The sequence below is a fragment of the Miscanthus floridulus genome, chromosome 2 (assembly GCF_019320115.1).
Source record: "Miscanthus floridulus cultivar M001 chromosome 2, ASM1932011v1, whole genome shotgun sequence".
Classification (NCBI taxonomy): domain Eukaryota; kingdom Viridiplantae; phylum Streptophyta; class Magnoliopsida; order Poales; family Poaceae; genus Miscanthus; species Miscanthus floridulus.
This window is the reverse complement of record NC_089581.1, coordinates 171,566,034-171,588,217: the sequence shown is the minus strand read 5'-3', so window position 1 is coordinate 171,588,217 and position 22,184 is coordinate 171,566,034. Positions and strand designations below refer to the sequence as shown.

The following is a 22,184-nucleotide window of genomic DNA, read 5'->3' as shown; positions in this document are numbered from 1 at the left end:
CTCGGCCGGTATGCTCAGGCGTCTTTTCAGCCATTTTGCTTTTTGTTTGGGTGTTAGCTTATTAGCTACCCTCATCGGCGGGCTCAAGCATGTTTTCAGCTATTTTGCTCTTGGCCGGTATGCTCAGGCATGTTTCAGCCATTTTGCTTAGTGAAGACAACTTTGGAGAAAGTCATAGCAAGACATATGTTTTGTGGAAACCCATCTTTATTGATCGTGAATCGTTGATAAGCCATAATAATACATATGTTGTTGATGAGCACTATCTTTGTTGATCATGATCGTTGATCTCTTATGTCTTGTATACATAATTTCCCTTGAGTTATTTTCATGCGTAGAATCTTCGTAGCTGACTGATGTGCCATGTATTGTTGATTTCTTTTCCGTCTTTAGTTATTAGCTTGTATGTGCCTGGTCCGGTGCTTTTGTGACGATAAAAGGACCTTCCCATGGATTGAGTAGTTTATGGCGTCCGTCGGTTTTTTGTATTATTCTTAGTACTAGGTCTCTGACTTGTAATGATCGAGACTGGGTGTTCTTGTTGTAGTGGCGTCTTAGTCCTTGGAGGTATCTTGCTGATTGGAGGGTAGCGTTTACTCTGACTTCTTTTATACTATCGAGTTCTAATATTCGGGTGTGTTCTGCTTCTCCTTCGTCGTATTGTTCTATCCTTGGTGACGTCCAGATCAAGTCTACGGGTAGTACTGCTTCTGATCCATACACCAGGAAGAAAGGTGAGTATCCGGTGGCTCTGCTTATTTGAGTCCGTAGCCCCCATACAACCTTAGGTAATTCTTCAATCTATTTTGATCCATAGTCTATTAGTTCTTCATACAATCTTGGTTTTAATCTAGCTAGTATGAGTCCATTTGCCCTTTCGACCTGTCCATTGGCCTCTAGATGTGCGACTGATGCGTAATCTATTCTAAAGCCGCAGTCTTGTGCCCAACTTTGGAATTCTGTGGTTGTGAAGGGAGAACCCAAATCCGTGATGACTCGTTTGGGCATGCCGAAGCGGTACATAATGTCTTGGATGAACTCGACTGCTTTGGCTGCGCTGTATTTTACGAGTGGTTTGAATTCAATCCACTTGGTGAACTTGTCAATTGCTATGAAGATATACTCGAAGCCGCCTTTTGCTCTCTTGAGGGGTCCTACTTGATCTAGCCCCAAGCAGGAGAAAGGCCAAGCAGGTGGGATGTAGATGAGGTTGTGAGCTGGCACGTGAGCCTGTCTTGCGAACATTTGACAACCTTTGCATCTTCTAACGAGTTCTTCTGCATCCTTCAAAGCGGTTGGCCAGTAGTAACCGGTGCGGAATGCTTTTTCGACTAGTGTTCTTGAAGCAGCGTGATTTCCACAGCAACCTAAGTGTATTTCGTCTAGGATCTCTTTGTTCTCTTCAAATGAGACGCATTTTAGGAGTACTCCTGATGATGTGGCTCTTCTGTAGAGCTTGTCTCCTACTAGGACGTAGTTCTTGCTTCTACGAACAACTCGGATAGCTTCTTCTTTTTCTGTTGGCAGCTTATTTTCTTTGATGTAATCAATAAAAACCTAGGTCCATGAAGTGGTGATTACCAAGATCTGGGTGTCTTTAGTTGAGATTTCAGGGGTTATCTCACCGAGTTGTTTGATAGAAGGAGCTGATAACTCCTCTATGAATACACCGGTTGGGACCTTCGCCCTGTCTGATCAAAGCTTGGAGAGGATGTCTGCCGCAATATTAGAATCGCGCAGGACGTGTAGAATTTCTAATCCTTGAAAATATTTTTTGAGCTTTCGTATTTCAGCACAGTAAGCGCCCATATTTTCTTTGGTGCAGTCCCAATCTTTATTGACTTGATTGATTACTACTGCTGAATCTCCGTAAACGAGTAAACGTTTGATTCCGAGGGTAATTGCCACTCGTAGCCCATGGATGAGGGCTTCGTATTCTGCCTCATTGTTTGTAGCTTGCCATAATATCTGAAGGACGTACTTTAGTTGCTTTCCGTCTGGAGAAATTAGGAGGACACCTGCATCGGCTCCGCCTAGCTTGAGTGATCCATCAAAGTACATCTTCCAATGATCAAGGATGGTACTTGACATAGGTTGTTAAATTTCTGTCCATTCAGCAACAAAATTAGCCAGGGCTTGAGATTTAATTGCCTTCCATAGGGTGAAATCGATATTGAGAGCGCCAAGTTCAACTGCCCACTTAGATATGCGCCCCATTGCATCTCTGTTGTGTAGGATGTCTCTGAGTGGGAAATCTGTCACCACGGTAATCCTGTGACTTTCAAAATAGTGGCGAAGCTTGCGTGAAGTGATCAGGAGGGTGTAGAGTAGTTTTTGCACATGCGGGTACCGGATTTTTTGATTCTGACAGTACTTCGCTGATGTAGTATACAGGACGTTGTACTTTATATACACGCCATTCTTCTTCTCTTTCTACGACAATCATAGTGCTGATCACCGTAGAAGTTGTCGCAATGTATAGCATCATATCTTCGTATTTCTTTGGAGGTGTGAGAACTGGTGAGGAGGTGAGGTATGCCTTGAGCTTCTTGAAAGCTTCGTTGGCTTCTTCTGTCCACTTGAACTTGTCTGTCTTCTTCAGCAATTTAAAGAAAGGTAACCCTTTTTTGCCCAGTCTTGATATGAAACGATTGAGGGACGCCATGCAGCCTGTTAGTTTCTGCACATCTTTGACACTTCGGGGAGGGCCCATCTCTGTTATGGCTCGAATTTGCTTGGCACTTGCTTTGATTCCGCGATGACTGACCAGGAATCTGAGTAGTTGTCCTGAAGGAACTCTGAATACACATTTGTTTGGATTCAATTTCCACCTCCATCTTTTTAGGTTTTCAAAGGTTTGCTTTAGGTCTTTAATTAGTGCATCCGGGCTCTTGGTCTTTACCACTACGTCATCCATGTAAGCTTCTACATTTTCGCTGATCTGATCACCAAGGCATGTTTGAATAGCTCTTTGGTAGGTGGCTCCAGCATTCTTGAGTCCAAACGACATGGTCTTGTAGCAGTAGGCACTAAATGGAGTGATGAAAGATGTCTTGCTCTGGTCTTGTTCTTTTAATGTAATCTGGTGATATCCTGAATAGCAATCAAGAAAGGATAATAGGACGGATCCTGTTGTTGAGTCAACTATCTGATCAATGCGCGGTAGCCCAAATGGGTCTTTCGGGCAGTGTTTGTTGAGATCTGTATAGTCGACGCACATGCGTCACTCGTCTGTATTCTTTTTCTGTACTAGAACTGGGTTTGCTAGCCAATCTGGATGAAGGATCTCTTTGATGAACCCGGCTGCCAATAGCTTCATGATTTCTTTTTTAATTGTTTCTTTTTTGTCGGGTGAGAATCGTCATAGCCGTTGCTTTATGGGCTTGGAGCCTTCATTGATATCAATTCTATGCTCAGCCAACTCTCTTGGGACACCTAGCATGTCAGCTGGCTTCTGAGCGAAGATATCTTTGTTGTCCCAAAGAAAGTTGGTGAGCGCGAGTTCCTATTTTGTCGAGAGGTGGGCGCTGATGGTTGCTATTTTGGAGGGATCGCCAGTGCCCAGGTCGATTTGCTTGATGTCGGCTTCTTTTGGTGGTGCGAGTTTGCTGGGCTTTTTAGCCGGTATCTCTAATTCTTCTTGGCTTATTTCTGTGGCAATAGTGGCTATTTCTTTTCTACCATTGTCGGCTTGTGCTTTTGCTGCAATTTGGATTGCCTGAACGTCACAGTCAAATGCGCGCTTCAAATCACTCCGAAGAGAAAGAACACCGTTAGGCCCTGGCATCTTAAGCAACAAGTACGGATAATGCGGTATTGCCATAAATTTTGCTAGTGCTAGGCGCCCGAGGATTGCGTGATATGATGAATCGAAGTCCGCGACTTCAAACTTGATGAACTCTGTACGGTAGTTCGAGGGAGTTCCAAAAGTAACCGGTAGAGTGATTTGTCCAAGTGGCATTGCTGCCTTGCCGGGTACTATGCCATAAAAGGCGTGCTAGTTGGTGTGATCATCCTGGTGAGTTGTAGTCCCATCTTCCTTAGAGTTTCTGAAAAAATGATGTTGAGTCTGGCTCCTCCGTCGATTAGTACTTTCGTAATAGTCATACCGACAATGGTTGGATCTAGAACCAGTGGGTAATGGCCTGCGTTTCCTACGCTGGTCCATTGATCTTCTCTTGAAAATTAGATTGGATACTCTGACCAATTAAGATATCTTGGTGTAGCAGGTTCTGCTGCCATGATGGTTCGTAACGCTAGCTTTTCTTGATGTTTGCTTCTGGAATCTGGAACCCCGGCAAAGATTACTGCCACTGTCCCTCTGGATTTTTGGAATCCCTTGTCTTCATGGTTGTCTCCTTCTTTTTTCTGATTGTCTTCTTTATTATTCCCCTTACTATCTTTTCTAGTATATCTTTCGTTGAAGTTGTAGCAATTTCCGATGGTGTGCTTTCCATTGGGGTGCAAGGGGCAACGTATGTTCTCAATGTCGTCATATCTTCTAGGCTTGGTAAATTTCTTTGATTTATCAGCCATTGCTACTATGTTGTCTGGTCCACGTTTTCTTTCCTGTTGTCTGTTGTTTCGATGATTTTGTCTATCCGGGTTGTCTCTGTTGTTTCTATCCGGAAATCTTTCTCGTGTCTTTTCCTCTATGGTAATCATCTTTTCCACTGTTCGTCTGAATTCTTCATTGTTTCTTGGGTTTTCTTTGTAGAAATCTTAAAATTGCCACCTAGCCATGATTCCGTGAGAGAAAGCTTCGATTACTTCTCGTTGTGTGATGTCATGTACTTGAGCTCGTAGTTTGCCAAATCGTCGATAGTAATTTCTAAGACTTTCACCTCATTTCTGCTTGAGTCCTTTTAACTCTGCATGGGTGATTGGGTGTGTAATCATACCCGCAAAAGTTTCATAGAAAGCTCTTTGCAAGTCCTCCCAATTTCTGATTGATCCTAGATTCAATTTGTCAAATCATTGCAGTGGCATGATTTCTAAGGCCATGGGAAAGAACAAGGTCTTGATGTTATCATCTCCTCCAGCCAATTCAATCGATTGCGAGTGAATCCTGAGCCATTGCTTTGGTTCGGTCTTGCCGTCATACTTGGAGTGGTTGGATGGCTTGAACTTATGAGGCAGTCATATTGGAGCAAGTTTGTTTGCAAAATAGAGGAATCTATCGTGCGTTCCGGCTTCTGTGTATTCTGATTCGGCACCCCCTTCTTGCCAACTGTTGTCTTGGTGAGAGTAGTTTTGTGTGGCTGTCCGAGTAGGTGCTTTACTTCTGGCCTTTCTTGGTTGTTTGACTCGGTCGTTTTGACTATGATTTCTTCGACTTTCTTAGTTGTGACTTCCACTTGGTCCGAGTCTTTCGAAAGCGGACTTCCTTTGAGTTTGATCTTCCTGTTCATGAGATGTTGCCCTTCCATCGTGTGTCCTAAGGACCGTTGATCGGAGGAAGTCCTGGAGCTGTTCTTATTTTTCATTAGGATATGAAGTCTCCCTGAGTTCTTCTAGTGCTTCTTGGATCTTATCGTAGAGTGTATTCGCTGCTTGTCCTTCTTCGACCTCTCGCTCTGATTTTCTTCTATTGTACTCGGCTAGGTCTGACTCATATTTGATCCAAGTGTCCTTTCGCTGCTTAGCACGGCGTTGACGTCCTTGTTTCAATTTATTCTTTCTCTCTCTGGCTTGTCTCTGACTCTCAGTCTCACCATCGTGCCCTTGGATAAATGGTGATATGTTGGATTTAGATTCATTTGAAGACCTGACGTCAGGTGCTTCTGGGGGGACCAATGGTGATCGAGGACGGCGAATCATGAATACTTCTCTAGCGTGAGTTGTTCTGTCATCGTCTATGGTTTCCGTTCTGCCAAAGTTGTTGATAACTTCAGTAGAGGCTTCAAGGTCACAGATCGAGTCTCCTTCTTGGTAGGGTAGAGCTATTGTTGTCACGTTGTCGACTAGTTGGGTGCCGCTATCCTTAGGAACAGAACCCGGCCAGTGGATGATGTAGTCCTGAGATGTTATAGTTAAAACAAGACCTTCCTGGGCTCCTTTCAGTGGCATTCTAAGCACCGGATTGGTGGATCCTTCGGTCTGTGTCTGATAAGGCGTTGCCATGTTGTGGAGTATGAACGGAAGAGGACCTGACTTCTTTAAAGTACTCTGAGTGTACTCCGTCTCAGAAGCAGAACCTGAGTTTGAATTGGATGCGTGAAGTCGCGAAATCTAAGTCAGATTAGACATCACGAGCTGCGCGAATCTTCCGGCAAGCTGATCTGTCGTTGTTGCTAAAATAAAAAAGTCCTGATGATGATCTGAATCTTCGAGGAGACGATTTTGGAGCTTGCCATCGTCGCCTGCCTCGCAGATCCACGAACCAAAGATGAAGGTTGATCCCTTTGAGAAGATCATGTTGTCGAGGTCCATCGAGCTCTTGGATGTAAATTTGTCGAAAGCCCCTACCTGGCGCGCCAGCTGTCGATGTTTCACCACCGATAGCCTACCACGGGGGTACCCGGGGCAGTATGTTCGGGTTTCAGCGTATGCAGAACTCGACGGTAAACGCAAGAGACGGTCGATTTATCCTGGTTCGGACCCTCGATCTTTGATCGAGTAATAGCCCTATGTCTAGTTCGGCGTCAACCTTTGCGTTGGATTGATTGTCCAGTGTTGTGTTGTACAATTGTTCTCTGAAGCCCCGATCCAAGGAGCCCTTCCCTCCTTTATATAGTCAGGAGGCCAGAGTCCTAGTCGGTTTACAATGAGAGTTCCTAGTAGGATTACAAAGTAATACTACTACTAAGATTACAGGGGAAGAATCCTAGTTAGACTAGTTCTCCCTTCCGTGCGGGGTATCCCGTGGGTCCCGCACCGACAGACTTGGAGTTTTTGCTCGCCGAGGCAGAGAACTGAGGTAGGCAAGGACGAGTGCGGACAGGGACAGTACAGAGCAAGCGCGAGGAGTCGTGTGGTTCACCACCAGCCTCGTAACGCGGCGCAACTCGATTATGTGCCTGGACAGAGACTGGGCATTGCAGTAGCTAAAGGTTGGATGGTCATACTGCTAAGCCTGATGAGTAGTAAGCGCTGCATGTACGCACTGAAAATTTCATGTGAGCCACTGCATTTTTGTATAGCGGATGACACGTCAATCGCAGCAGTCGCCGCTCGACATGCTGCTGATGCTGATAATATAATAATAGCGAAGGCAAGCAATGGCGTTGCGACGAAGACAATAACTCGACGAGACAACGAAGGCAGACAACGATACTGCTCCATCAACGATATCTAGCGAGCCCGCGTACACGGCGACGGGGTCCGACAACACGACGCGTCGTTAATAATTTGGATGATGGATTTATTCAGGGAGCCGCACCACTGTACTCAAATGTCTAGAACGACAGTGTGGCAAGGACAACGGCGTTTTTAAATATAATTTCATATTTCTGCCGTGGACGCAAGAAACTGGTTTTTAAATTCTAAAATCTGAGAAAAATCATTTCAGAAATTTTTCTTAGACCTAAATCTTGGTGCTAATGAGCTCATAACACCAGAGGTGTTACACCGGGTCGCAGAGTTACAAATAGTAATCAGAGCCAATTCTCGTGGTCTTACGGTTGCATATGGTCTGGAAGCCTGGATATGTTGTGCACAGTGTTATCCTAAACGCTAAACGCTAAACAGTCGGTCACCTACCGTTTAGCCTATTATTCGGGCAAAACGGGTGTTTAAACGGGAAAAACGGCCGTTTAAACGGTCAAAACAACCGATTAAACGGAAACAGTGTACCACCGTGTAGCGTTTAAACGGTGTGTAAACGGGCTAAACGGCCGTTTAGGCGAACAGTAGTTGTGCATGGATCCTGTGAGGGCATGACACTTGGACCGGGACGCTGAAAATACGAACGTGGCCAAGAGAGTCGGTCCTAGACATTTGTCCTACTAGATAGCTTGGTTCTACGTTCGACGAGGACGTCGAATTCTTTGAAGGGCTAGCCCATTAGGCCAGCTGGACCAGACCGAATTCATGACACTGTAGCTTTGGGGATACTGTAGCAGCATGGAAAACAGTGTAGCTACGAAATTTAGTGCCAGAAAGTTGGAGGAGAGCTGAGGCAAGTTAAAAGCCTCGATCTCCTTTTACGCGAAGTGAGGACAAAAACTCAAAAGAGTTAATTAGGTAAGATTTATTCGGGTGCCGTTTAGTTGCACTTCATTTTGCAAAATTTTTCAAGATTTTCCGTCACATCGAATCTTTGGACGCATGCATGAAGCATTAAATATAAATAAAAAATAAAACTAATTACACAGTTTAGACGAAATTCACGAGACGAATCTTTTAAGCCTAATTAGACTATGATTGGACATTAATTGCCAAATAACAACGAAAATACTACAGTTCCATTTCCCAAAAATTTTTACAAACTAAACCAGGCCTCAACGTTTAAAATGAGCCTTAGCCGTCTTCTCGACCTGCGGCTCGTGTTCAATCCGCTGGATAGTTAACATGGCCGTCAAAACCCGAAACGCGTCCAGAAAGACCACATCCCCGGCGTCGCTCAGCCGGCGAACACGTGCACGCTAGCTGATCTGCCATCTGCGCTCGGCGCACGAGTCCATTCGCTCGATCCGCTCCGCACCCAGACACGGACACCCGCCGAGGCGACCACCCAGCCAGCCATCAAGCACGCGAGGCACAGGCGCCAGAAACCAAAACGGAACCAACACGCGCGGAACCAAGGAATGGGCTCCACGGGCCACCGCTGCCCGCTGGAGATCTCCGATGGCGCGCGGGCCGCTCAGGCACCGTTCGGCCTTCTTGGACCATCAAGCGTCCTGCCGTGCGTGCCTCGCGAAAAGGCCACCCGGCAGGGCTGTTTATGGTCTGCTCTGTAGGCGGTTGTAGGCTGTTCTGTTTCGACGCGGACCACGTTCTGTCGTTTCCATGTTCATAGAGCCCACGATGACTGTGACCAATGTTTACGCGGCTTTCCGCAGCCACGTTCCCGAGCAGCCATCGTCACTGCAGATTTTTTTTTCCCGCTCTGGCCACACGGATAGTTTTGCCACGTTGCCGAACAGTCATCGTGACCACAATTTTTACTTCTGCTCTGACCCCACCCCTTTCCAACGCTTCTTGTTTATTAGAGAAACCTGTGTTTGTAACTTAGCGTTGTATTGCACTTAGGAATGAAAACGGTTACCGTACTGCGCCGCTCTGATTTATATATCTAACCTGCTCGAATTCATATTTATGTTCATCTAGAATTTTTTTTTGGCAAATTTGAAAATGGTACAGAAATAATATGATAATAATTTGGCTTGTTGTGTTTTGTGGAATTATGGCCTTGCACTCTTGTACTCTACACTCTTCTCATGTTATGGACCTTATGGTATGAACAAGAATTGCTTAGCTATGATAGTGCTGCCATATCAAGTCAGTTATGTCAACATGTTTAAAGTCATGTTTATTTGTTCTATGGGTCAGCATCCTCGTTTCGCCCTTTCGAATCTTGACTATTATGGACACGTTTTTGTTCGAATTGGTTTTTTTCGATATCAATGAATCCCAATTTTTCTCTTGTCCTCAATCTTCCCAATTCCGATTTTGTTTGCGTAAGCAAATGTAAAAGTGAAAACAGAAGAGGGATTATCCTGACTGCCCCGTTCGTATTCATATCTATTGTCAAAGCCACAAGGAAATCTTAATCATGTGTGGCATTTTTTTTCTTCCATGATTTTTACATTTTTTTCCTATTTACCACTCCTCTGGAAGCTAGCATCACATACACGTATCTAGCTGTCTGTGCCAGATTTTTTAATAACAATGGATCACCTTTTTTTTGAATCAAATAACAATGGATCACCTTGTCTTCATCTCGATTGAGCTGAAGTGTTGAACATTATCAAGCATGTCCCCCGGTTGTGTACATTCCTCTGACTCCTAGTTCTATGGGCCTAGTGGTCTCCTGAAGTCAAGGCCCCATTCTCTTACAAAGAAACTACTACGACATTTGTAGAATTTTTGGGACAACTATTTAAGAGGTACATCAACTATCTACGTGCCCTCCCCAAACAAAGTCTCATTACCCCTATTTACTTTGAAGGTGGCTCTCCATTCGAAATAATGTTTCACCTTTCCGATTCCTTCCCAAAATTTTAGACCCCCTCATCCCAATACTTTTAGCAAAGAGATAATTAGACAAATATATCTTCTCTAAGAGATTGCAACATATAGCATTGGGTTTTCCATTATACAATCACCACACCCATTTTAGTAAAGTGTGTCATTAGGTAATACAACTTATCCCATTTCACTATATGGTACTTGAATTTCTCTGTCCTCTCTTCAGAAGAATTTAGCTTTGGCTAAATCCATATGTTGATGATTTCCTTCATACAATTGAGACATGCACATGTCATATACCGATAGACTACTCAGTGAGGTATTAGTCAAGACAAGTGTTCCCCAAGGTCAAGTGTTTGCCTTTCAACTTTCAAAACATGAAGTGTTTGCCTTTCCATGGTTGTAGTCTTTTCCTTATTTTTCTCAACTATCTCATCAAAAGCATGTATCTCCAAATGTTTATCGCTGAGGGTAACCCCAGGTGTTTCTTAGTTAACACCACTAATTTTTTAGTTGAGCGTATTGGTTATCCTTACCTCCTCTTCGTGTTTCTTAGTTAACACCACTAATTTTTTAGTTGAGCGTATTGGTTATCCTTACCTCCTCTTCGTTTTTGCCCCCAAAAAAATACCTCACTTTTGTGTTAATTGATCTTACGTCTAGTCCACCAGAAGAGGACGATGCCTGATGCCACCGACGATATGAAGATTAGGGGCCCGTTCGTTTGGATGAATCTGGAGAAATATGTGAGAGGAATCAGCTGGCTACAGTAAATTTCAGCCAGCTACAGTGCTTTTTTAGCACCAGCCTGACGAGGCCTAGGCCATGAAACCCTAGCGCTCCCATGCCAAGGGAGCTTCCAAAACCAAATTCCTTGTACTCCTCTCACCCTCTGGCATATAAGGCAGGGCAGGGCACCTGTAGATGAGATCAAACCCCATACAAATCCGAGAAACCCTAGATCACTACTCTCCCCGTCCCAAAAAGAATGACGTATGAGATGCGTGTCAGTCAAAGTTTCTTAAGTTTGACTAGCTTTATAGAAAATATTAGCAACATTTGTATCGCTAAATAAATTTATTATGAAAGTATATTCCACGATTTATCTAACGATACTAATTGTACATTATAAATATTAATATTCTTTTATATATAATGGACCAAAGTTAAAAAATGTTTGACTTCTAGGAATGTGAGAATGATTTTTTTTTTGTGGGACGGAGAGAGCACGAGCTACGCTCTCCTACCATCTCTCTATGCTCCATTGTAAGAACTCGATTGATAACATGAAGAACTAGTTGTTAGACATAGGGTTTAAACGTTCAAACCAGGATAAATCCACCGTCAAAGTTCCACACATCGATCCATCGACCGAGCTACTAATCATCGTCGTGGTTACGAACCCGTGACAATATATCTTCTGTCTTAATAATCTGTTTGATTAAACTCTATACCCTAAATCCTTACCAGACTAATAGGTATATTTGCCCTTTCCCATAAGTAGTTGCCTCTGGAACGTGGGATTTTTTTCGTGCTCCTGTTGTTTCTGTGAAAAATAAATTGATTACTGTGAAATTCTTATACACTTCCTGTGAAAAATCCTATTTTCAAAAGGGGCATGACATGTTGAGATTCCTAAACCGGGCCATTCTAATAATTTTTTAATTCACATCAAAGAAGTGCCAGCGCGGGAGGATATCCGGTACAAAATTTTCACAATTCACCTACTCCGTGGTACTCTGCCGGGAGAAATGCATCTGGACATTTTTTAGAAACAAAAATGAATCACGACAGGTGAAACAGCTTCTATCTTATACATTAATACAATACCATGAAACAGCTTTCTATCTTTACATTAATACAATACCATGGAACAGCCCATCGAAAACAGGATACTGGATACAGTTCATCTCAAAATACGGGGGCGGTTGTATCCGTGTGAAAAAGCTTGGACCTCATGTCACGAAATGCATGCGCCGCCGCGGACTGGATGGAGCCAGCAGGATCATCTTCCTACCTTCCGTTTCTGTTCTTCTCCACTGCTTGTGCTTAACCCTGAAGCAAACCCTAATGGAGGATCCTGTGGCTAACCAGGCTCTTCTAAGCGGTCCAACAAATCCAAATCATCCCCAGCCAGCAGCCAGCCACAGTGCCGGCCCCAAGACTTGAGAGGCAGCCGCTCCAGCAGCCCCACGGCCACGTGAACGCCATGGGGTTATTACCCTCGTTAAAACCTATGGATTTGTAGCATCATCTCAAGAACCCGAGACAAAAATCTCGCTTGCTTAACTTGTGAAACCACTGTGGTAGAAACAAAACCTCCCAAAAAGGGTTGGAAAGCGAAAAAATTACAAAAATGACACTCGAAAGATTGACTCCTTAATTATGATAACACTCGGGTGGATGATAAGTGGGTCCATCTGTATCTAATGTGAGTCTAATATCAAATCTGCAAACGACCAATGTTTTGAGTCTCATTTTTACAAAAGCCCACCCGGATCATCCCGAATAGAAGTGTTCAAGTAATCGAATAAAAAATTCCATTTCTTTATCCCTCTGCCTTGACGGCGGCAGCGACCATGGCGGTGTGACAGGAGCCCGGCGGCGTCGGCGGACGAGCTCGCGAGCGGCGCGGACGCCAGCTTGAATGCCTTCTTTGACCACGCAGTACCCGTTCTCGTTTCTCCCATTCGTCCCTTTTGGGGTGGTTCTTGCAGGGGTTGGACCTGGCGGCAGGAGTTGGGCAGGGGGTGGACGAAGAGGAGGAGCTGGAGTGTCTCTCGAATATGGACGCGTTCCCTTCGGTGGAGACCATGTCAGCGGAGGTGGAGGCGGCGCCGGCGCCGGGCGTGGGGCCGAGGACCAAGGGTTTGCGCGCGGCGGCGGCGGGCGAAGGCGCCGTGGAGCGTCCCGCCGGTCCTACCGCCGGCGCCGGTGCACGCACTGCGTGTCGGAGGAGACGCCGCAGTGGCGGCGTGTGCTTCAAGTCCGGGCGCCTGTTCCCGGAGTACCGCCCCATCCTGAGCCCCACCTTCTCGCCGCTGCTGCACTCCAACTCCCATCGCCGCGTCATGGAGATGCCCCGCCACGTGGAGGTGGAGACCGCCACCGCCGGCGGCCGCGCCGGCGCCAGGGCCCGCCGCGCCGAGCTCGCCGCGGTGCGCGCCGCCGCCGCCGCCAAGGGCAAGTGATGATGCAGTGACCAGCCGAGAGGGAAATGGGTCTTTTGCTTCCTTGCAATGGAGGATGGAGGTGACTGAAGACCGGCCATGATTGCCTCCGCTCCTTATCTGCGTAGTTTTCCTTTGCAATTCTAGTTTTGTTAGGACTGGTAGGATCAGGAGGTCGATGAAGCAGCTGGCACTGTAGCTGCAGACGAGAGAGACAGGAGCGTCATCGTGATCAAAATGTTCTGTGCAACCTTGCATCTGCTGTAACAAGACTCATGGAGTCATGGCGATGAGCTTAAACTGTGGGACTCTCCCTGTCGACAGAATATGCTCAGCAGTCCACCGAGGGGTATCCCGCGATGGTAGATTTGTCGGTGGGGGTGCACGTGATCAGGAACCGGATGGTGACACAAGGCGCAGAGACAGCGATTTAGACAGGTTCGGGCCGTCTGATCGACGTAATACCCTACGTCCTGTGTCTTTGGTGTATTGTATTGATCTGGACGACCAAGTAGCTTGATGTAGCCTATCCACTAGGGGACCCCTACCTCTCCTTATATACCCTGGAGGAGATAGGGTTACAAGGTAAGTATCCTATTTGGTACTATACAATGTCTTGCGGTGCACGCCGTGATCTTGTGGGCTGGACCACCTCCGATGGTGTGGCCCATGTCTTGGGGGCCATACCCCCATAGCTAATCCCCAAGCCTGACAGTAGGTGACACAGTCACGTGGTGCCAGGGTCAGAAAGTAGAAGACCAGTTGAGTAGGCAGCCAGTCCCCGGGCATAGCCTCGAGATGAGAACAAGCACATTCACCGCAATGTGAAGTGTGCCCACTTAGTCCCCGAGCCTGCTGGAAGACGAAGAATGAATCTTGTAGCAGGGTCAAAGAAGTCTGAAAGCTTGCCGACATCATCTGACATGCGCGTATCAAGACCCCAGACGTGCTGCCCAAGATCAGCACCCTGATCCGAAAAGCATGGAGCAGCTTGATAGCACACCGACGAGACATAGCAAGATCCGAGCACCGAGGAGTCTCCGACGTAACCGGCGATGTCCGACCACCCAGGGAGTTCCTGGCGTAGCTGGCGATGACCGAGAAACGAGGAGCGAGGAGTCCCCGGCGTAGGCGGCGATGACCAAGCACCGAGGAGCGAGGAGAGAGGAGTCCTGGCATAGGCGACGATGACCAAGCGCCGAGGAGCGAGGAGCGAGGAGTCTCCGACGTCACTAGCGATGTTCGAGCACCGAGGAGCGAGGAGTCCCCGGCGTCGCTGACGATGACCGAGCACCGAGGAGCGAGGAGTCCTCGGCGTAGGCGGCGATGTCCGAGCACCGAGGAGCGAGAAGTCCCCGGCGTCGCTGGCGATGACCGAGCACCGAGGAGCGAGGAGTCCCCGGCGTATGCGGCGATGTCCGAGCACCGAGGAGCGAGGAGTCCCCGGCGTCACTGGCGATGACCGAGCATCGAGGAGCGAGGAGTCCCCGGCGTCGCTGGCGATGACCGAGCACTGAGGAGTGAGGAGTCCCCGGCGTAGGCGACCAGGTCCGAGCACCGAGGAGCGAGGAGTCCCCGGCGTCGCTGGCGATGACCGAGCACCGAGGAGCGAGGAGTCCCCAGCGTCGCTAGCGATGACCGAGAACCGAGGAGCGAGGAGTCCCCGACGTAGGTGGCGATGTCTGAGCACCGAGGAGCGAGGAGTCCCCGACGTAGGCGGCGATGTCCGAGCACCGAGGAGCGAGGAGTCCCTAGCGTCGCTGGCGATGACCGAGCACCGAGGAGCGAGGAGTCCCCGGCGTAGGCGGCGATGTCCGAGCACCGAGGAGTCCCCGGCGAGCACCGAGGAGCGAGGAGTCCCCGACGTCACTGGCGATGACAGAGCACCGAGGAGCGAGGAGTCCCCGGCATCGCTGGCGATGATCGAGCACCGAGGAGTCGAGCACCGAGGAGTCCTCGACGTCACTGGTGATGTCCGAGCACTGAGGAACGAGGAGTCCCCGGCGTAGGTGGCGATGTTCGAGCACCGAGGAGCGAGGAGTCCCCAGCGTCACTGGCGATGACCGAGCACCGAGGAGCGAGGAGTCCCCGACGTAGGCGGCGACGTCCGAGCACCGAGGAGTCCCCGACGTAGACGGCGATGTCCGAGCACCGAGGAGCGAGGAGTCCCTGGCGTCGCTGGCGATGACCGAGCACCGAGGAGTCCCCGGCGTAGGCGGCGATGTCCGAGCACCGAGGAGTACTCGACGTAGGCGGCGAGGTCCAAGCACCAACGTAGCTGACGACGTCCGTGCGGTGAAGTGTGCCCACTTAGTCCTCGAGCACGAAGAATTCGAGCGCTGAGGAGTAACCGGCGTAGCTGGCGATGAAGCACGAGCGGCGAACAGTCTGGTCAACTGGTCGGCGGCGACGTGAACATTGAGTAGAAACGACCGGCGAACAGTCCGATCAACTGGTCGGCAACGGAGTCCATGAACCAAGCGGTCCGACTAGTTGATCGGTGGAGAAGTCCGAGCACCAGGTGGTCCGATCACCTGGACGATGATCCTGCAATACAAACATGTAGAACGGGTAGTACATGATGCACATATAAATAAACTCCGAAGAAAAATCAGCAATGGTGATGAAACGACTTATGCAGTTCGGCGATCAGTTGCGTGAAAATATATTAATGTTTAATATAAACCGCCCGAACAGTTAGTATGTAGCTGAGTCTTCAGCCCTAGCTAGCCCATAGTCCATAACGTCGAGCGTGGAGCCCGTGCACATGTAGGAGGAATAGGCGTCGCTAAGGAGCCGCTGCCGACCACCCATAACGCAGAGGGCAGACGTTCGTGCACGTGTAGGGAGGAGCTGGAGACAAGGCCGTCTCTGGAGGCGTCCGAGCATCAATAGGACTGTTTGAAGGTTCGAAAAATCGTTTGGAGAGCAAACATAGAGAAAACAGTTCGAAGAAACATTATGGCGATATACGGAGATTGGAGAATATTTAGGAAAATATTAAAGCGTGACTTAGCTTTGGACGGAGCGTCTGGTCAGCGGCGTATGGTGCTATCTGGTTGGCGTTGACGGCGAACACCTAGCGGTCGGTGAGTTGTTGGTGAAGACGACCTCGGAGGTGGTTTCGAGATCGAATCTGCTGTCGCTGGGGCTAGTGTAGCAGCGATGAATCGTCGTCGTGGACCGGCATGGATCTCCACGAGATTGACGACGAGAACGCGTTGTTGATTTGAGGTCCATCTGGCTCGCCATGGATAAGCGCACACCCCTACCTGACGCGCCAACTGTCGACAGAATATGCTCGGCAGTCCACCGAGGGGTATCCCGCGATGGTAGATTTGTCGGTGGGGGTGCGCGTGATCAGGAACCGGATGGTGACACAAGGTGCAGAGACAGCGATTTAGACAGATTCGGACCGTCTGATCGGCGTAATACCCTACGTCATGTGTCTTTGGTGTATTGTATTGATCTGGACGACCAAGTAGCTTGATGTAGCCTATCCGCTAGGGGACCCCTACCTCTCCTTATATACTCTGGAGGAGGTAGGGTTACAAAGTAAATATCCTATTGAGTACTATACAATGTCTTGTAGTGCACGCTGAGCAGCACTGTACACGCCTTGATTTTGTGGACTGGACCACCTCCGATGGTGCGACCCATATCTTAGGGACCATACCCCCACACTCCCTATCCTATCCAGCGCCAAACTGGATAAGCGCTTGTCAGGTCACCTCGCCTGTTACTCCTCGTAGTCCATCGGCCATCGCAGCGCAGTAGGGATGGGAGGGTCAATCATCGAGAGCATGGGAGCATACATGGAGCCATGGAGGGCGACATGTCTGCCACTCACCGGCCTTTGCTTTCCACCTCGCTAGGCGCATACGATTTCGACGGGTTTTGCTTCCGTCTCCCCATTATTGAGGCCGGCAAATCACGCTCATCCATGTGATATACTCTCCAACTACACGGAAGAGAAGAGACGGCCGCCTTCGTGGCACTGGCACCGTCCGCGGATATGCTCTGCTCAGTGACCGTGGCATTCTTGTTTCATCTTTCCTCCTGGCTGGCTGGAACTGGAAGTGGCAACTGGCAACCTGCTCGCAGCCGCAGCCTTCCCGAACCAAGGAGGTCGCGAAGCCCAAACCGGGCTTATCACTGCATTGCATCCTCAACCCACATGGCGCTGGCGCGCTGCATTGCAACTTTTGCTTGCAAGCAGCTGCTGGCTGGGTCAGCCGTCGTTGCAGCGCACGGCCCTGGCATTAGTTTGGCGAGCAGTGGCTGGAGCAAATGGAGTCTTTATGGCGGCAGAAGAGGGTACGACCCCAGGCGCATGTGGGCTGGATGTGGTGCTGCACTGCTTGCTGGTACTACCATGCTCGCTACTGTTTGCTTGGATTGTGCACTCGCAGGACATCTGCGGATTCACAGAACTCACCCCTTCTTCCATGCCCTGTGAGCGGTTGCCGCTTCCATGATGCTGGAGTACAAAGATATATTTGATGTACTCTGCATAACCATGTTCCCATGGTGTTTATTTTTTCCTTCAGACTTGCATAAAATGCAACATAACCTTTGCTGATCCAATAGCTTGCGTTTTCAGGTCCAGTTTGGTTCTCATGAACCTAGAGGAATTAAAAAGTAATCTAATAATAAAATAGAAAGTAATTTCTATATATTAGTTTCAATTCATAGGATCCAAGCATGTTAGAGTAACTTCAATAGACTATTTATATCCTTCCTAGCTTAGAGAATAGAGATTTTTGGTGAAAGAAATACCCTCCAACAGCCTCTGTAGGTCATGTTTGTATGTAGTCGGATTCGTATCAATCCACATGTTTTTGGGTGGATTGAAAGGGAACTTGAACTAAATTTCACCCTAATCCATCCTAATACATGTGGATTGAGGCGAATCTGACGATATCCAAACAAGAGCTTAAATGGATCTTCAAATATAGACATTCTTTTATTCTGGATTTCTCGCTATGTCAAAGATGGAGAGTGATCCTTGCTCTCTATAGTGCGCACAAGACAGAAAAAAGCTATTATAGAGTACCAAGATATAGAAAACGGTATATACTCAAGTGACTATCATAATTTAAAGAGTAAATTTTAGAAAGACTCTCGGATATGTTCTCGATGTTTTATAGAAAAATGATGGAAATTATAGCAATTTGACAAGGTTCTCAACCAAACTAAAAAGTTTGCTTATACCTTCTGATTAAAGATAAAAAAAAACAACGTTATAGAGCATAGTATCATCACCTGGAACTGACAAGTCATATATGTTTTTTTTGACTTAGCACGGAAATTGAACAAAAGTGAATATCAAGTCGTTCTTGGATTTTCACTTAAACCAAGTGAACGTTTCATGCAAAAGGAACGATTTTTTAACAAAAATAAACTTTGTTTATCCAATGTTTTTAAGGCGTCGCTTTGGCGTCGCCTAATCGGCAAGGCGCTACAGGCGGGACGACTCGCCTCATATTGGTATGGCATCCGCCTTACTACCATGGCGTCCGGAAGTCGTCGATTTGGCGTCCGATTCGTCGAAATCGAGCAAGGCGGGCACCATACGGGGATGGCCACGGTAGGAAAACGCGGGCGCGGGAGAAAGGATAGGGAAAGTGCAGGCGCGCGGGAAAGCATCGCGCGCGCGGGAGATTAGGCGTGCGAGGAGAGAGGAGCGCAGGAGAAATCAGAGAGCAGAGAGAGGAGCGCTCGCAGGGAAGACGGACCTACTTGCTCGCCCGCGCGAACGCGTTTGCCCGCGCCACCGGTAGAAGCTGCTGTCGCCGAGGCTCCGCCTCCCCCTCCCCTGTCCCCCATCCGCGCGAGGAGCAGCCGCCGACGGGCTGTTGTTTCCCCGTCGCCTCTTCTAGTCCTCCATTAAGCAGGACACGAGCCGCTTCGCCTCTCCCTTCCTCTTCCCCACCCGCGCGAGGAGCAGCCGCCGGCGGACTGCTGTTTCCCCACCGCCTCCTCTGGTGAACATCGAGCAGGAGAAGGACCCGAGCCGCCTCCTCCAGTCTTCCCTCGAGCAGGGGCAGGACCCGAGCCGCCGCCTCCAGTCTTCCCTTGAGCAGGAGCAGGACCCGAGCCGCCTCCTCCAGTCTTCCCTCGAGCGAGGTACTCTGCTTCTGCTCTGTATTTTTCTAGCATCTTCTGTCTTCTCTCGAGCAGGACAACAGCATGCTGATTTGTTTATATTTGCTTTGCTTGGTGCTTAGTGCTCAGTGCTCATTGCTCAGTGCTTATTGCTTAGCCTCTTCCGGCCAGTGTTCAGTGTTAATTAACTATTTGTGTCCACTGTCCAGTTGTCCATTAGTGCATAGTGTTAATTAATAATTACTTTGCTTGTCGTGTTTCACAGGAGTCCATCTAAATGGCAACACAAGACACCATAAGTCCACAAAGTGTAGGCTCATGTACTGGTGAATATGATCCAAGGACAGATCCAAAAAGGAAGGCCAGGTCTGGTGATCCTGGGTGGAAGTATGGCTTCTTGCCAGAAATTGGCAACAGAGATTTGGTTGAGTGTATCCTCTGTGGAACTCAAGTAAAGTCTGGAATCAAGAGATTGAAGGAGCATCTTGTAGGTGGATATGGAGATGCTCTCAAATGTGAGAAGACAACAACAGCAATTGCCGCTGAAATGGAAGCAGCACTAGTTCAGGGAAGAAGAAGGAGAGCGCTAAACCTAGATGATGATGATGATGGTGTTCAAGTGGTGGAGGTTCAAAACAATGCTAATGCTGCCTCTCAGTCATCTGGTGCAACTATGCAACATCCAAGTTTAGGGACAACATCCAAAAGGAAGCAATCTGCTCTCAAATTTGTAAATCTACCACCTAGACCAAAAGAGAAAGAGAAGAAGTCAGTGATTACCAAGCTTCAGAAAAGACCTGAAGAAGTGGTTGAGGAAAGGTGTCGGGTACCTTAGAATGGGGTACCCCAAGCAAAACATCAAATGGGTTGCCCCAGTCCCATCTATAAAATAACGATGATAAAAGCAAAAAGGTAAGTCGTGGGCCCCTCCCCGTTGCGACTAGGCCCACTGGGTCCTCCTCCTCGCCTCGAGCCCCGAGAAGGAGGTCTCGACATCCTGGCGAGGCTCCCCAGGGAAGGCCTCGGCAGGGAATGCCGTCTCCGCCTCGCCCGAGGCTCTCCACAGAAGGCCTCGGCAGGAGACGCGTTCTCTGTATCGCGTGAGGCCTCTCGCGCGAAGCCTCGGCAAGGAGCCTGATCCTCGTCTCGCGCGAGGCCCCATTCTCCGTGTCGCTCGAGGCTAGCTCGCCCGCGGTCCGTCGCCCCCCGCCTCGGCCGACCCTCCCGACAGCCGGTCCGTCCCATTAATGCTTTCAACCACTCCCGTGATCTCAGCCGGACAGCGGCTCAACGTCACAGAAAGACCGACGTGACCCGAAGTCGCATCAGCACCATACCGGCCAGGACAGGGCATGGCGGGGATTACCGGCCACTGTGTCCAAACACTGTGACCACGATCAGCCGACGTCAGCGCCTGGGACAGGATATGGCGGGGATTACCGGCCACTGTGTCCAAACACTGTGACCGCGATCAGCCGCCGTCAGCGCCTGGGACAGGATATGGCGGGGGTTACTGGCCACTGTGTCCTACCACTGTGTCCACGATCAGCCGCCCGCTCAAGGCCTCGGTGCTGTACACCAAGGCCTCAACACTGTACATCAGGGCCTCGGCAATATTGGGGTCCGCGCCTGCCGAGACCCCCCACCGCAGTACCAGCCTCGGCCCCGACCAAGTTTCGGCCTCGTGCATAGTCCGTCCCCAACGGCTTATGGTCACCGCCACGTCCACTCCGAGGCATTCCTGGGGCTCCCACGATGCACAGGATCTGATGGGACGACCACGCCGTCCCAGTACTCCAAGGATGGGCCACCCCGACGACCACGCCGCCACAGGAACAGGCCACAGGGCTTGGACATGCCGTCCCTGGCGGCACGACGCTGCATAGTAATACATGTACTGCCCTTGTCCCCCCTTCAACTATAAAAGGAGAGGACTTGGGCCACTTAGGGCGGACGCCCGGAGAACACACACATGCACACCTTCCAGCCGCTTGAGAGCAACGTCTCAGACGGCCCCACGACACCCTGCCGAGACCTGGGACGAGTTCCCTCTCTCCCTTAGCTTGTAACCCCCTATTGCGAGCACTTCGGTGCAAGGAATACAAGTTCTATCCCTCAGACTGGACGTAGGGCGCCGATTGCCTGAACCAGTATAAACCTTGTGTCTCTTTGCATCACCATTCGGAATCGGGAGCACGCAGAACAAATTCACTAGTCGGTTGAGGACCCCCCGGTCCGAAACACCGATAGTTGGTGCGCCAGGTAGGGGACGTCTGCGTGTCAGTTTTGTCATCCCAGCAGGTTCCGGATGGCAGACCCCGTGTGACCATTACGTCTTGGCACCGTAGTTTGGTTCGGGAGCCTAGAGTTCATGTCTCTAGGGCATGAGTACGACATGGTACTCCTCGCTCCTCGAGCCCCACCGCCCGACGATGAAGTTACGCATCGGCAGCCCAGGCGCAGGCGGCGCCCGGGCGGCCGCTCTCGCCGCGCTCGCCAGGCACGACACGAGCAAGACCACCCCGACGCTACGCGAACCCGGGGCGGCACGCCACTCCCCGCCGATATCCTACGACCAGCTGTTGGTACGGGGTCCCTGGCTGGGGACCTGTCTGGCCTGAGTTTGGACAAAGGAAAATCGCCGGTGGCTCGCGATGATGCCCAGTCGTCAAGCTCCGCTCCACCACTCCCTGAAGAACCGACCCCGGTGGAGCAGAATCTGGCAACAACATCATCCTCATACCCCTTTGGGTTGAAAAATGCCGCCACTTCTTA

The 22,184-nt window shown here is 49.2% G+C and overlaps 1 pseudogene; it reads left to right on the top strand.

Annotated features, from left to right (window-relative positions):
• Positions 1-13,322, top strand: part of LOC136537450 (uncharacterized) — a 34,367-nt pseudogene extending 21,045 nt beyond the window's left edge.
• Positions 13,323-22,184: the final 8,862 nt, after the last annotated feature.